Genomic DNA, 11,788 nt, shown 5'->3' with positions numbered 1-11,788 from the left:
CACGGAACACACGGAACACATGGAACACATGGAACACACGGAGCTGAAACACACGGAACACGCGAAACACACAGAACACATGGAACACACAGAACACATGGAACACACAGAACACATGGAACACACAGAACACACAGAACACACAGAACACGCGAAACACACGGAACACGCAGAACACACAGAACACACAGAACACGCGAAACACACGGAACACATGGAACACACAGAACACATGGAACACACAGAACACGCAGAACACACGGAACACGGAACACACGGAGCTGAAACACACGGAACACGCGAAACACACGGAACACACAGAACACATGGAACACACAGAACACGCAGAACACACGGAACACACGGAACACGCAGAACACACGGAACACACGGAACACACAGAACACGCAGAACACACGGAACACACAGAACACGCAGAACACACGGAACACACGGAACACACACATCAACCATGATCCTGTTTTTGCTTTCAGTCACCATAAATTCAGAACTGATTCTTATGTTCGTACGGAATATTCCAGTGTTTCTTATAAATGATTTATTATTATTGTTTTAAATTCATCTTGAATCAGAATATCTTCCTCTTGCAGCATCTCTTCTCTTCTCTGATGACGAGGGCGGGGCAACCTGTCACTCACATGAGATCCACCAATAGCAAACCACAACCATCCAATCAATTCCCCACAGACAAAATCAAGCCCCGCCCTACATTTGTTCTTGTTTGAGAAGCGTTTCACTCCATATACGACACAATAGAGAAGATCTATGTTCATTTAACACACGTTCACATGGAAAAACTGTGTGAATGAAGCTGTTCATGACAGATATTCTCACACTGTAATATCCTCTTATTTCCAGCGTTTAATATCTTCATACGCATCAGAGTCTGAAGATTAACCGCTCGTCTTATCAGAGACGACACAAAGACATTCCTCCGCGGCTCCAGCATACGTTTCCCATAAGCCCCTCATTAGCTTTTATAATTGTAGAGGCGGTATGCAAATAATCAGGCTGTTTAACATGTGAATGGCGGCTGAATCCAGCCGTGCGCTTTATAAAAACACCAGCTCACTTGTTAAAACATCGACTCGTTTGATGTGCGTGTGTTCAGAGACACGAGGTCAGAGAATCATCCGTTCTCACTCTGAATTCAGTCTGTTTTTATGACCTCATTTGATCTAGTTTTAAGCACAAACGCAGTTTATTTGGATACAGTCATTTCTCTTGATTTAAGATTGTTTAGATGCTGGAAGAGCATCCTCTGGTTCATATGGTCTCAGAAGGTGATTTCTATGTGAATCTCTACAGACGTCCATCACACAAACTGGTTAGAGTTGCTCTAGTGTTTCTGCTCTCTTCTGACTCGAGGACACTCGCTTTTGTCGTCTGTTGTTTTCCTCTGCAAATGTTTACACAGCGATTCATTCCCGTGAACTCCATTAACATTCCCGTCTTTCTCACACTCATACGCACAAACACAATCTCTGGGATCCACTGAGATGCTAATTCCTGGCAGCGAGTTAAAGGAACGAGGCCTCGTTAGCATGCGGGGCGAAGCGAGCGCTCCATAACGCTGGAAACACACACGCAACACGTGTTCACAGGTCTCGGATCAGCTCCATCGGATCACATGCTGATGCTTCATTTGCATATGCAAATATGTGCAGCCGAGCTCGACACACACGGTTACTGTTAACGAGTTGAAGTCGGAATCAGTTTCCTGATTGACCTTTTTAATAAGCGAGAAGGAAGCGAGACGAAGCCTCCTTCATCCGCTCTGATTCTCCTCCAGCATCAGCTCACAATACAGAAGCTCATTAACTATATGATTCAGTTATAAACGCTCAGATGATGTTTGAGAAGCTGAACACACACAGTATCTGTGTCTCTCACTGAACAGCAGCGTTTCACGGGCTGATGGGTAAAGTTAACCCAGTTCAGGCTGTGATTGTGATGCTAATGCGAGCGGCTCATTCAGCGCTGGCTTTCTACCATCATCTGTGATCAATAGTGGCTTTAGGATGTGCTGACCGTACGCTCGCCTGGCGCTTTCGCTCTATTGTCCGTGATCAGAGCTGTGGAAGCTTCCCGTTCGGAGCGCGACTGAATCGACAGAAACACACACTGCATTTACACTGACTTTACAGGGTTCGTTCAACAAAACTGTGATTTCTGTCATTAATTACTCTCCTTCATGTCGTTCCACACCCGTAAGACCTTCATTCATCTTCAGAACACAAATTAAGATATTTTTGATGAAATCTGCAATATAATCAACACTTTCAAGGTCCAGAAAGGCACTAAAGACACAGTCATGTGACTGCAGTGGTTCAACCTTAATGTTATGAAGAGACGAGAATACTTTTGTGCACAAAAACAAAACAAAAATAACCACTTTATTCAACAATCTCTTCTCTTCTGTGTCATTATCTCACGCAGTAACACAGTGAAGCTTCCGTGTTTATGTCCGAACGCCGGCTCAGTATTGGCCAAAGCTGATCATGTGACGCATGCGTGTGATGCTGACGCAGGAACCGGTCAATAATGAGTCGTTCTGACGATGAACCTGGAAGCACTGGACGTAAACAACGAATGAGAATGACACAGAAGAGATTGTTGAATAAAGTTATTTTTGTTTTGTTTTTGCGCACAAAAAGTATTCTCGTCTCTTCATAACATTAAGGTTGATCCACTGCAGTCACATGACTGTGTCTTTAGTGCCTTTCTGGACCTTGAAAGTGTTGATTATATTGCTGTCTATGGACGGATTTCATCAAAAATATCTTAATTTGTGTTCTGAAGATGAACGAAGGTGTGGAACGACATGAGGGAGAGTAATTAATGACAGAAATCACAGTTTTGTGTGAACTAACCCTTTAACCTATTCATTGCCAGTGGGCCTTTTTTATCTATCACATATTTTAGTAATTATCATAAATTAGGTGTCATTCAAAAGCTTAAAGACTCAAAATTCATGCTTTCATGAGGCTCCTCCCCCTAGTGGGCGTGTCAGGTTTCATATTACAAAATTAAAGTATATCGTTGGACTCTAGGTTTCATATTTGGCGACTGTTTTGAAGTGATATAGAAGTGATATTGTGACAGAAATGTGTTAATTTGTGAGTGTCACCTGGTGGCTGTTTTTGGTAAAGCGCCTAAACAAAACCTCACCGGATCCTCAGTTTTTGTGATATCAACTTCAAATTGGAGTTCAAACATATGACTGTTTTTAGCTGCCATTTTAGGTTCCAAATATATATTTTGTATAAAATATAAATGTTTGCTTTATAGTAAACTTTTTCACTTTTCACTTCTGCAATAATCCATGTAAACAGATATAAAACATTATGTCATCCTGTGTAAAAGCCAGATCAAAAGTGACCCGCACCGCACAATGTGTTCAAGTTTCATTTCAATACTTCATATCTCTCAAAGAATCTGTTAATAGTGTTCCACATCACGTCTGTGAGAGTTACAGGTTAACAGTGAATGTGTGGCGTCTCTGCGTCACATGATCAGGAGCCTATCACATCACACGCTTATATAAAACAGAGAGACGCAGGTGTCCAGAGACGCACGAGATCAAAGCGAGAAACACTGAAACACTGACGGAACGACACTACTGAGACGCATTTCCTCCGTCATCACATTAATCACTTCATCCTCAAACTGAAGCACCATTCATTAATGCATTAACTATATATTTTTACAGCATTTATTAATCGTTAATAATGTTAGTAAAAACAAATATAATTGCTCGTGTTAGTTCACAGTGCACTAAGCTGATTTTAAGCATGCATGTTGAAATGAACTAAGATTAGAAAGTGTTGTTCAGTGTCACTAATGAAACCTTCTCGTTAAGTGTTAAAATAAAATCAAACAGATGCAAATAGTTAATAATAAACTGTGCCATGATTAATTTTTCACCTTCGATGTGGGACGTGATGATCTTAATCTGGCACACTATCTAGGGCAGATGAGTGAACTGGGACACAGACTCGGTTTCCTCCATATTCTCTCTATATGAGCCACAGATGAATCAAAACAGCTCAACACAAGCTCTTATATTCTGTGTGTTTCCTGTGACACGTCAAACTCTCGACTGGCGTGGGCGCGGTGAACGTGTGAAAGCCTCTTCAGACTCCACCTGCTCGTCTCCGAGGTTTCTGGAGGTGAGACGCTCCCTCCCACTCAACAGGCCCGGGATCAGGAATAAAGACGGCTCATTGTGTGTGTGTACGGACCCGTCTCTATTGTGCCTTCAACACACACATCTGACACATGAATATTGGCTTTGTCTGACATTAAGAAAAGACATTTAAGGCTTTTACCTTCAGAGTCCAGCTGAAGTTTTGCTCAAATAAATGCAAAGAAACTGAATTATTCCAAACGTTTAGTGTTTGTGAACAGAGATATAGATGTATGGAGGGATCCTGTGGACTCTGAGCAGCTTTTCCCCTCATTCAAGCGCTGCAGGTGAATAGAAATCACTTCCCCTTCATCGCACACAAAAGCCACGACCCTCCGATCGGCAGACTGAAGCTCATTCAGAGTGTGAGAACATCAGATGAGGCGGTCAGAGCCGACACACACCGCGGAGAGACACGTCTCAAATATTGACCTGTTAACTGTGCTGTGAGCAGTTTAACTCAAATAGTTTAACTCTGACCTGCAGGAGGTGCATAAACACTTCTAGAAAATATAGATATTAGTACGGGACAAAAATGGACACATGGATTAAGACTATTAAAATACACACTATTTAGTTTTTCAGACTTTTAAAATAATTTTTAAGAGATATGAACTATTTAAATGAAATTATAACACATTGTGTGTTCAATTGAGTGTAAAAAAATATAGAAGTTTAATTTTACTGAGCAAATGTACTAAACATTTTATACAAAATATATATTTCACCAAATCAAAGCCTGTCCAAATTTGAAGTTGACATCACCAAAAAATTACATGTACAGTTTCCAAAGTAACGTAGTGTCCAATTTTACGTTTTAACTTTCAAATTATACCTAATTTATGCTGATTACTGAAATATGTGTAACTGTAAGATTAAAGTGTCTCTTCAACAGTGTCGTGATGCACTGCGCTGTGATTTATGAAGGTCGACAGAAGCACAGCGATTCAGATCAGTGAATCAGGTCACCCAGAATGCACTGCAGCGTCCATGAGTCCAGCCGGACGGACATATTCAGAGTTTGAGATCAGACTAACAGCAGCATTCGCCCTCGTGCAGAACAAGTGCACTTAAAAAGAGTATTATTATGGGAATAATACACTTTAAAAAGTGTGAAGGGGATGTCATGTTTTCAGACACTTAAATGCATGTTATTTGCAGTTAAAGGCAGGGTAGGTAAAAAAATGTATAAAAAACTTTTTTTTCAAAATTTGTTTAAACTTTATTTATATATCAATACATAATTAAAATGTAAGTACTCTGAAAAAGAAAGTATAAAAATCGAGTGTCTGTAGACCTCTCACGACTGTTTTAAAGACAGCTCATTATTTCCATTCACTCCACCCCCTCCCTTCTGGGCTCCTTCCAAAGCCACGCCCCCAAAACGCATGAACGCGCGACTCTGACCACTGAGCTGGAAGACGCATTATTTACCTGAGACGAGCGGAGAGGAAGGAGCACAGTGCATGTAGTGACATCATGTCAGAATCACATGTAATAAAAATAACTTTATAATTATGAAGATAAACAAACAAGATTTTAGTACTCACTATCAAGCTAGCATATTGATATTGGTAAAGTTTAAAATATATATTTTTTGATTCGCTAACGAGCTAGTTATCTATAAGGCAAAGCTAAAAACAGGTTGCATGATACACGTTTTTCCATTACCATCATTTACACTGTGATGAAGATGAATTTCGTCTAAGATTCATAACATATACGTTGTTCTACAGATAAACAGAGTAACATACACTCAAATATCAACTCACAACTGCATTGCAGACACAAAATAATAACACACACATACAACAAAGTGTGTACGACACACACAGATACAAGATAAAGACATCAGTAAACATAGGTAGAGAATATAAAAACAAAACAAAGGCGAAAAAAAACGTGCAGGTAAACTTACAGGTGAACATGGTAAAAGAGTTAGACAGAGGGTAAATATAGTTCTAAGAAAAGTTCCTAGATGCGGAGTAACGTTAGGCCTACTATCTGTTAAACATGTATTTAGTTATCTAAAGCAAAATTATGCACAATTCAACACTATAGCTATCATCTTGAGCTAGGCCTATAGATTATTTATCGTCTCTACTACGGCTCGCTAAGTAATGTTATGTTAGCTATATTACGCAGCTACGTGTGCTAATGACACATGCTTCATGAACAAATAAACAAAAAAATATGTATGATCAAAATACAAAAATAAAGATTTACCTGTCCAGCAGAAATAAAGCCATCAAGGAGTCACTTTTCAGCCCCTTGAGTTACCTCAGTTGAGAGGGAGTAAAATCTTTGCGTGGCAGGGGGAGCTGCCACTGGACCTGCCACGGTTATATGCGCCTGCCTCGGGACCTGCTACGGTTATGCGCGCCTGCCTCGGGACCTTCCATGGTTATGCGCGTCTGCCTCGGGACCTGCCACGGTTATATGCGTCTGCCTCGGGACCTGCCACGGTTATATGCGTCTGCCTCGGGACCTGCCACGGTTATATGCGTCTGCCTCGGGACCTGCCACGGTTATATGCGCCTGCCTCGGGACCTGCCACGGTTATATGCGTCTGCCTCGGGACCTGCCACGGTTATGCGCGCCTGCCTCGGGACCTGCCACGGTTATATGCGCCTGCCTCGGGACCTGCCACGGTTATATGCGTCTGCCTCGGGACCTGCCACGGTTATATGCGTCTGCCTCGGGACCTGCCACGGTTATATGCGCCTGCCTCGGGACCTTCCATGGTTATATGCGTCTGCCTCGGGACCTGCCACGGTTATGCGCGCCTGCCTCGGGACCTGCCACGGTTATACGTGCCTGCCTCGGGACCTTCCATGGTTATATGCGCCTGCCACTGGACCTTCCGTGGTTATATGCGCCTGCCTCGGGACCTGCCACGGTTATATGCGTCTGCCTCGGGACCTGCCACGGTTATATGCGCCTGCCTCGGGACCTGCCACGGTTATATGCGCCTGCCTCGGGACCTGCCACGGTTATATGCGCCTGCCTCGGGACCTGCCACGGTTATATGCGCCTGCCTCGGGACCTGCCACGGTTATATGCGTCTGCCTCGGGACCTGCCACGGTTATATGCGTCTGCCTCGGGACCTTCCATGGTTATATGCGTCTGCCTCGGGACCTGCCACGGTTATGCGCGCCTGCCTCGGGACCTTCCGTGGTTATATGCGCCTGCCTCGGGACCTGCCACTGTTATATGATGCATATGATAAATGCCGATTGATGCATGCTTGCAAACTGTGCACAATCCTGCTCTCAGTTCTCGCCATTGCTGGAAAGCCACGCCAATATTAACTCGCGTTTTATTTCTTTGTTTATCCAAAGACTTTTTGTTCATTGCCTTTTCTTGTACTGTTACTGTCTTCCTTTCTTTGCCTGGTTTGCCTTCACTAACTGCATAGGCCGGTACTGTGAATTTTGCTTGCTGTTTCTCTGCCATTGTTTTGGTATTCCTAGGATCCATGCCTCTTGAATTCCCCAAATCAAACATGCGCGCGCAAGTGGGCAGGTCATGTGTGGCAAAAGGGTGGTTGCCATGGTTGCGAGAGAGTGACAGTCGCCTAAGCCAATCCTATGTTTCGTCCCGGATGGAAATAATGAGCTGTGTTTAATACAGATTAAACGGTCTAGAGTCACTCGATTTTTATACTCTTTTTATCAGAGTACTTACATTTTAATTATGCATTGATATATATAGAAAGTTTAAACAAATTTGGAACAAAAATTTTTGCCTACCCTGCCTTTAAATGAAAATATATTATAGTTTAAATTTATATTAAATGCAATTAGATGAACTTTAGAGTGTTTTTGAACCAACATAATGTCATTATGTCATTTCATAATCACTTTTATTGTCTTATTATTAACCTTAAAAGTAAAACTGAATAACTCAGTACTGTTAAAGTTACACACACTTATATATTGAAGTACTCTACACATTGACTACTGTTAAGTGCACTTGTTTTTCCCTAGGGCTGCTCAGGTCACATGATCACACCTGCATGTGATGATGTCAAGAAAGCTGCAGCGGACGAGAGCAAACCAAACATCACAAACATCACAAACATCACAAACTACTGCGTCCGACACCCGAAACGAGACGAACGACATCCCACAGTTCCTGCAATGAATCGAATCAACGACACACCCGACAGCCAATCAGAGGCCGCCTGACGTTTATGAGCGATGTTAATGCGCAGCAGCATGTTATTGATCTCACAAACACACATCTACAGCTCATTTATATGCTAATGAGGCATGCATATTCATGACGTCTGTCATAACAGGTTCAGCATGTGGCAGCAACTTCTCTCTGTCTGCTCACACACACACACACACACACACACACACACACACACACACACACATAAATTTAACAATAAATCCAATTTTTTTCAGTGCATTTAAAGCATCAAGTTACACTCGTTCTGATACATTAGCACTAAAATGACTTGAAGGATCTTCCTGAGAGATGCTGAAGAGTTTCTCACACTCACACACACTCACACACACACACACACACACACACACACACACACACACACACACACACACACACACTCCTGATCAGTCTGTCAGATATAAGCACACGTCTGTCAGCCTGAAACGACACATGAACTCACCAGAGAAGATCTTCTAGTGTTCTGTCAGCGTGACGATGAACCTGAAACACACAAACACACAAACACATGACATCACTGCTCAGATAACATCAGATCAGACCAGAAGATCGTGAAGGAACGAGTGTGTGTGTGTGTGTGTGTGTGTGTTGAGTCTCAAAATCACAGAAGAGCTGTACAGAAGATGCTGGAAAAGCAAACAATGTTCACCATCAGAACACACAAACATCAGAAGAACGAGGAGAAACTTCGACTGCAGGAGAACTGAAACACAAACCCTGAGGAGTGAAAGCTGTACCTTCAGCAGCAGCAGTGATGGTCATACTGAAGCGTCCAGAGAGAGTGCAGCGGTCAGACGGTGTGTTCGGGAGCGAGTGAGAGTGTGTGTGAGTGTGTGTGTGTGTGAGAGAGAGAGAGAGAGCTCCAGCGTCCCGCCCCTCACCGCAGGATTAAATCAATCTATTGTCTTTGACTCAATGGAGGTTAAACATTTCCTGCCCTCGTGTGCAGCAGCTCAATCCTCACTTTACTGCCGCAGTCACTGTTATTCATTCCTGAGATTCTGTAAACATCACAGGCTCCATCCTCAGGGAATGAAACAAAAACAGCGCCTCGAATGCAATGCAAGAGTCTCAAAAACTAATGGATAAAAGTGTCAAATGCATAACAAAGTAAAGTAAACCGCTTTGACACTCGTTCAAACTGTTGATGGCTTCGGGAAACGCCTCAGGACACAGTGGAGACTTCCCTTCCCATCAGCCCCTGCAGCAGATGTGGCATGAGTCCTGCGGATGATGGGAAAGTGTTTATTGCCGTCATTAGGAAAGTCTTTTGACGTCTCTTACACGGTCGCGGCCCGTGACAATGGAGGGCGATCTCTCTTTCAGAGCGCCTCTATTCTCCGCAATAAAGCCGCTCTTTTACAAAAGACCTCGACCTGAAACTCGATCCGGCTCAAAGTGTTTCTTCATCACTTCAGACAATGAGCCGAAGCAGCGACTCCCAGAGACACGGACCCGCTCCGATCACGGAGACGTGAGGCAGAATCACCGCGGATCTCCTGACTGACTCTCAAACCTCACGCATCAAATCATCCGAGCCGATCCACACATATCTAACATCGGAGATAAAGTTGATACTTCAAAGGAACTGAGAATGTGTGTGTGTGAGTGTGTGTGTGTGTGTGTGAGTGTGTGTGTGTGTGTGTGTCTCTTTGGGGCACCATATTTCCCAGCATGAATGGAGCTGCTCTCTGATTGGCTGTGTGGATGCACAGGATTCTGGACGCTCTTAAGTGTGTCTCGAGGGCCCTACAGAGGGGCCCAGACCTGCTCCTCGGACCACCGCAGAAGCCGCTTCTCTGTTGTCTGGGCGACACGGTTTACAAACACACAAACACGACTAATATCCATTAAAACAACATCATTCAGTGTGAGACGGCGGCTGATTAGCGATTCCTCACCGCGACCAACATCAGCGACGCTCGTGATATACTGAACGCGTTTATTTGACACACACTCACACACACACACACTCTAGCTATATTACACACTCTCTTTCACACACACACACACACACACACACACACACACACACACACAGTAGCTATATTACACACTCTCACAAACACACACACACACACACACACTTTTTGTGGTGTAGTTTTGATTCAGGCTGAGACTTGAGTCACAGTGAGAATGTAGGTTAATTTAACAGGGAATTGGAGACTCTGAATCAATATGAAATGATTTTATCGGAGCGTCTTTATGGTACGTGTGAGCTTTGGGTGGATAATGAACACGAGACGCCTCCATATTAAAACACGCTCTGATAAAATGAAACACAATCCTGTGGGATTAAACTCTGCGGCCCAGGACACAAAACCGGGACAATGGTGCCCGTCTTAAGGGATATTTACAAGATTTACTGCCCAAATCTGATGGAAGGCAGGCTGAGGTCGGCCTGGCCCCTTTACACACACACACACACACACACACACACACACACACACACACACACACACACACACACACACACACACACACACACACACACACACACACACACACACACACACACACACTCACACACACTCACACACACACTCACACACACACAGAAGAATGAATGAATCAGACTGTTTCCATGGCTGTGAGACTTTAAATGAGATGGACACAGACAGAGCGTGTGAGATGTGCCGCCCACTGCCGCTTCACATCCAGAGCCATCATCACATGACTACAACTCACTACACTTCAAGGGAAATAAACTTAAGCTTGCTTATTTTAAACTTATTTTCTAAACTTATTTTATTTCAACTATAGTTGCTCTTAAAACTTTGGTAAACATTAATAAAAAATAGCATTGTCACAGTAACTTGTTGCTAACATGTTTTATCACATTGCTTGTACGTTTTAGTATGTTTATAGCATGTTTTAGCTCTTTGTTAGCATGTTTTAACACATTGCTTGTACGTTTTAGTATGTTTATAGCATGTTTTAGCTCTTTGTTAGCATGTTGTAACATTTTTTATTTGTTTTAGTATGTTTCTAGCATGTTTTAGCTCTTCACGAACATGTTTTAACACATTTTTTTGGTGTATGTTTTAGCATGTTTCTGGCATGTGTTAGCTCTTTGTTAGCATTTTGTTGTAACATTTTTTGTATGTTTTAGCATTTTTTCTAGCATGTTTTAGCTCTTTTTAGCTTTTGAGCATGTTTTAACACATTTTTGTATGTTTTAACATGTTTCTAACATGTTTAGCTCTTTGTTAGCATGTTGTAACATTTTTTATTTGTTTTAGTATGTTTCTAGCATGTTTAGCTCTTCGCTAACATGTTTTAACACATTTGTTGTATGTTTTAGCATGTTTCTAGCATTTTTAGCTCTTTGCTAGCATGTTTTACAACATTTGGTGTATGTTTTATCATTTTTCTGGCAT

At 42.6% G+C, this 11,788-nt stretch overlaps 1 protein-coding gene across 1 annotated transcript in view; it reads right to left on the bottom strand.

Annotated features, from left to right (window-relative positions):
• The window catches only part of LOC125246778 (neuronal cell adhesion molecule-like), a 58,272-nt gene that overhangs the window by 27,678 nt on the left and 18,806 nt on the right, over window positions 1-11,788 (bottom strand). Inside the window, 1 exon segment of the mRNA XM_048157809.1 lies at window positions 8,851-8,891. The gene's annotated coding sequence lies outside the window, so the exon portion shown is untranslated.

The sequence above is a fragment of the Megalobrama amblycephala genome, linkage group LG15 (assembly GCF_018812025.1).
Source record: "Megalobrama amblycephala isolate DHTTF-2021 linkage group LG15, ASM1881202v1, whole genome shotgun sequence".
In the NCBI taxonomy this organism is placed as follows: Eukaryota; Metazoa; Chordata; class Actinopteri; order Cypriniformes; family Xenocyprididae; genus Megalobrama; species Megalobrama amblycephala.
Note: the sequence above shows the minus strand (reverse complement) of the source record. Positions and strands in the feature narration are given on the sequence as shown.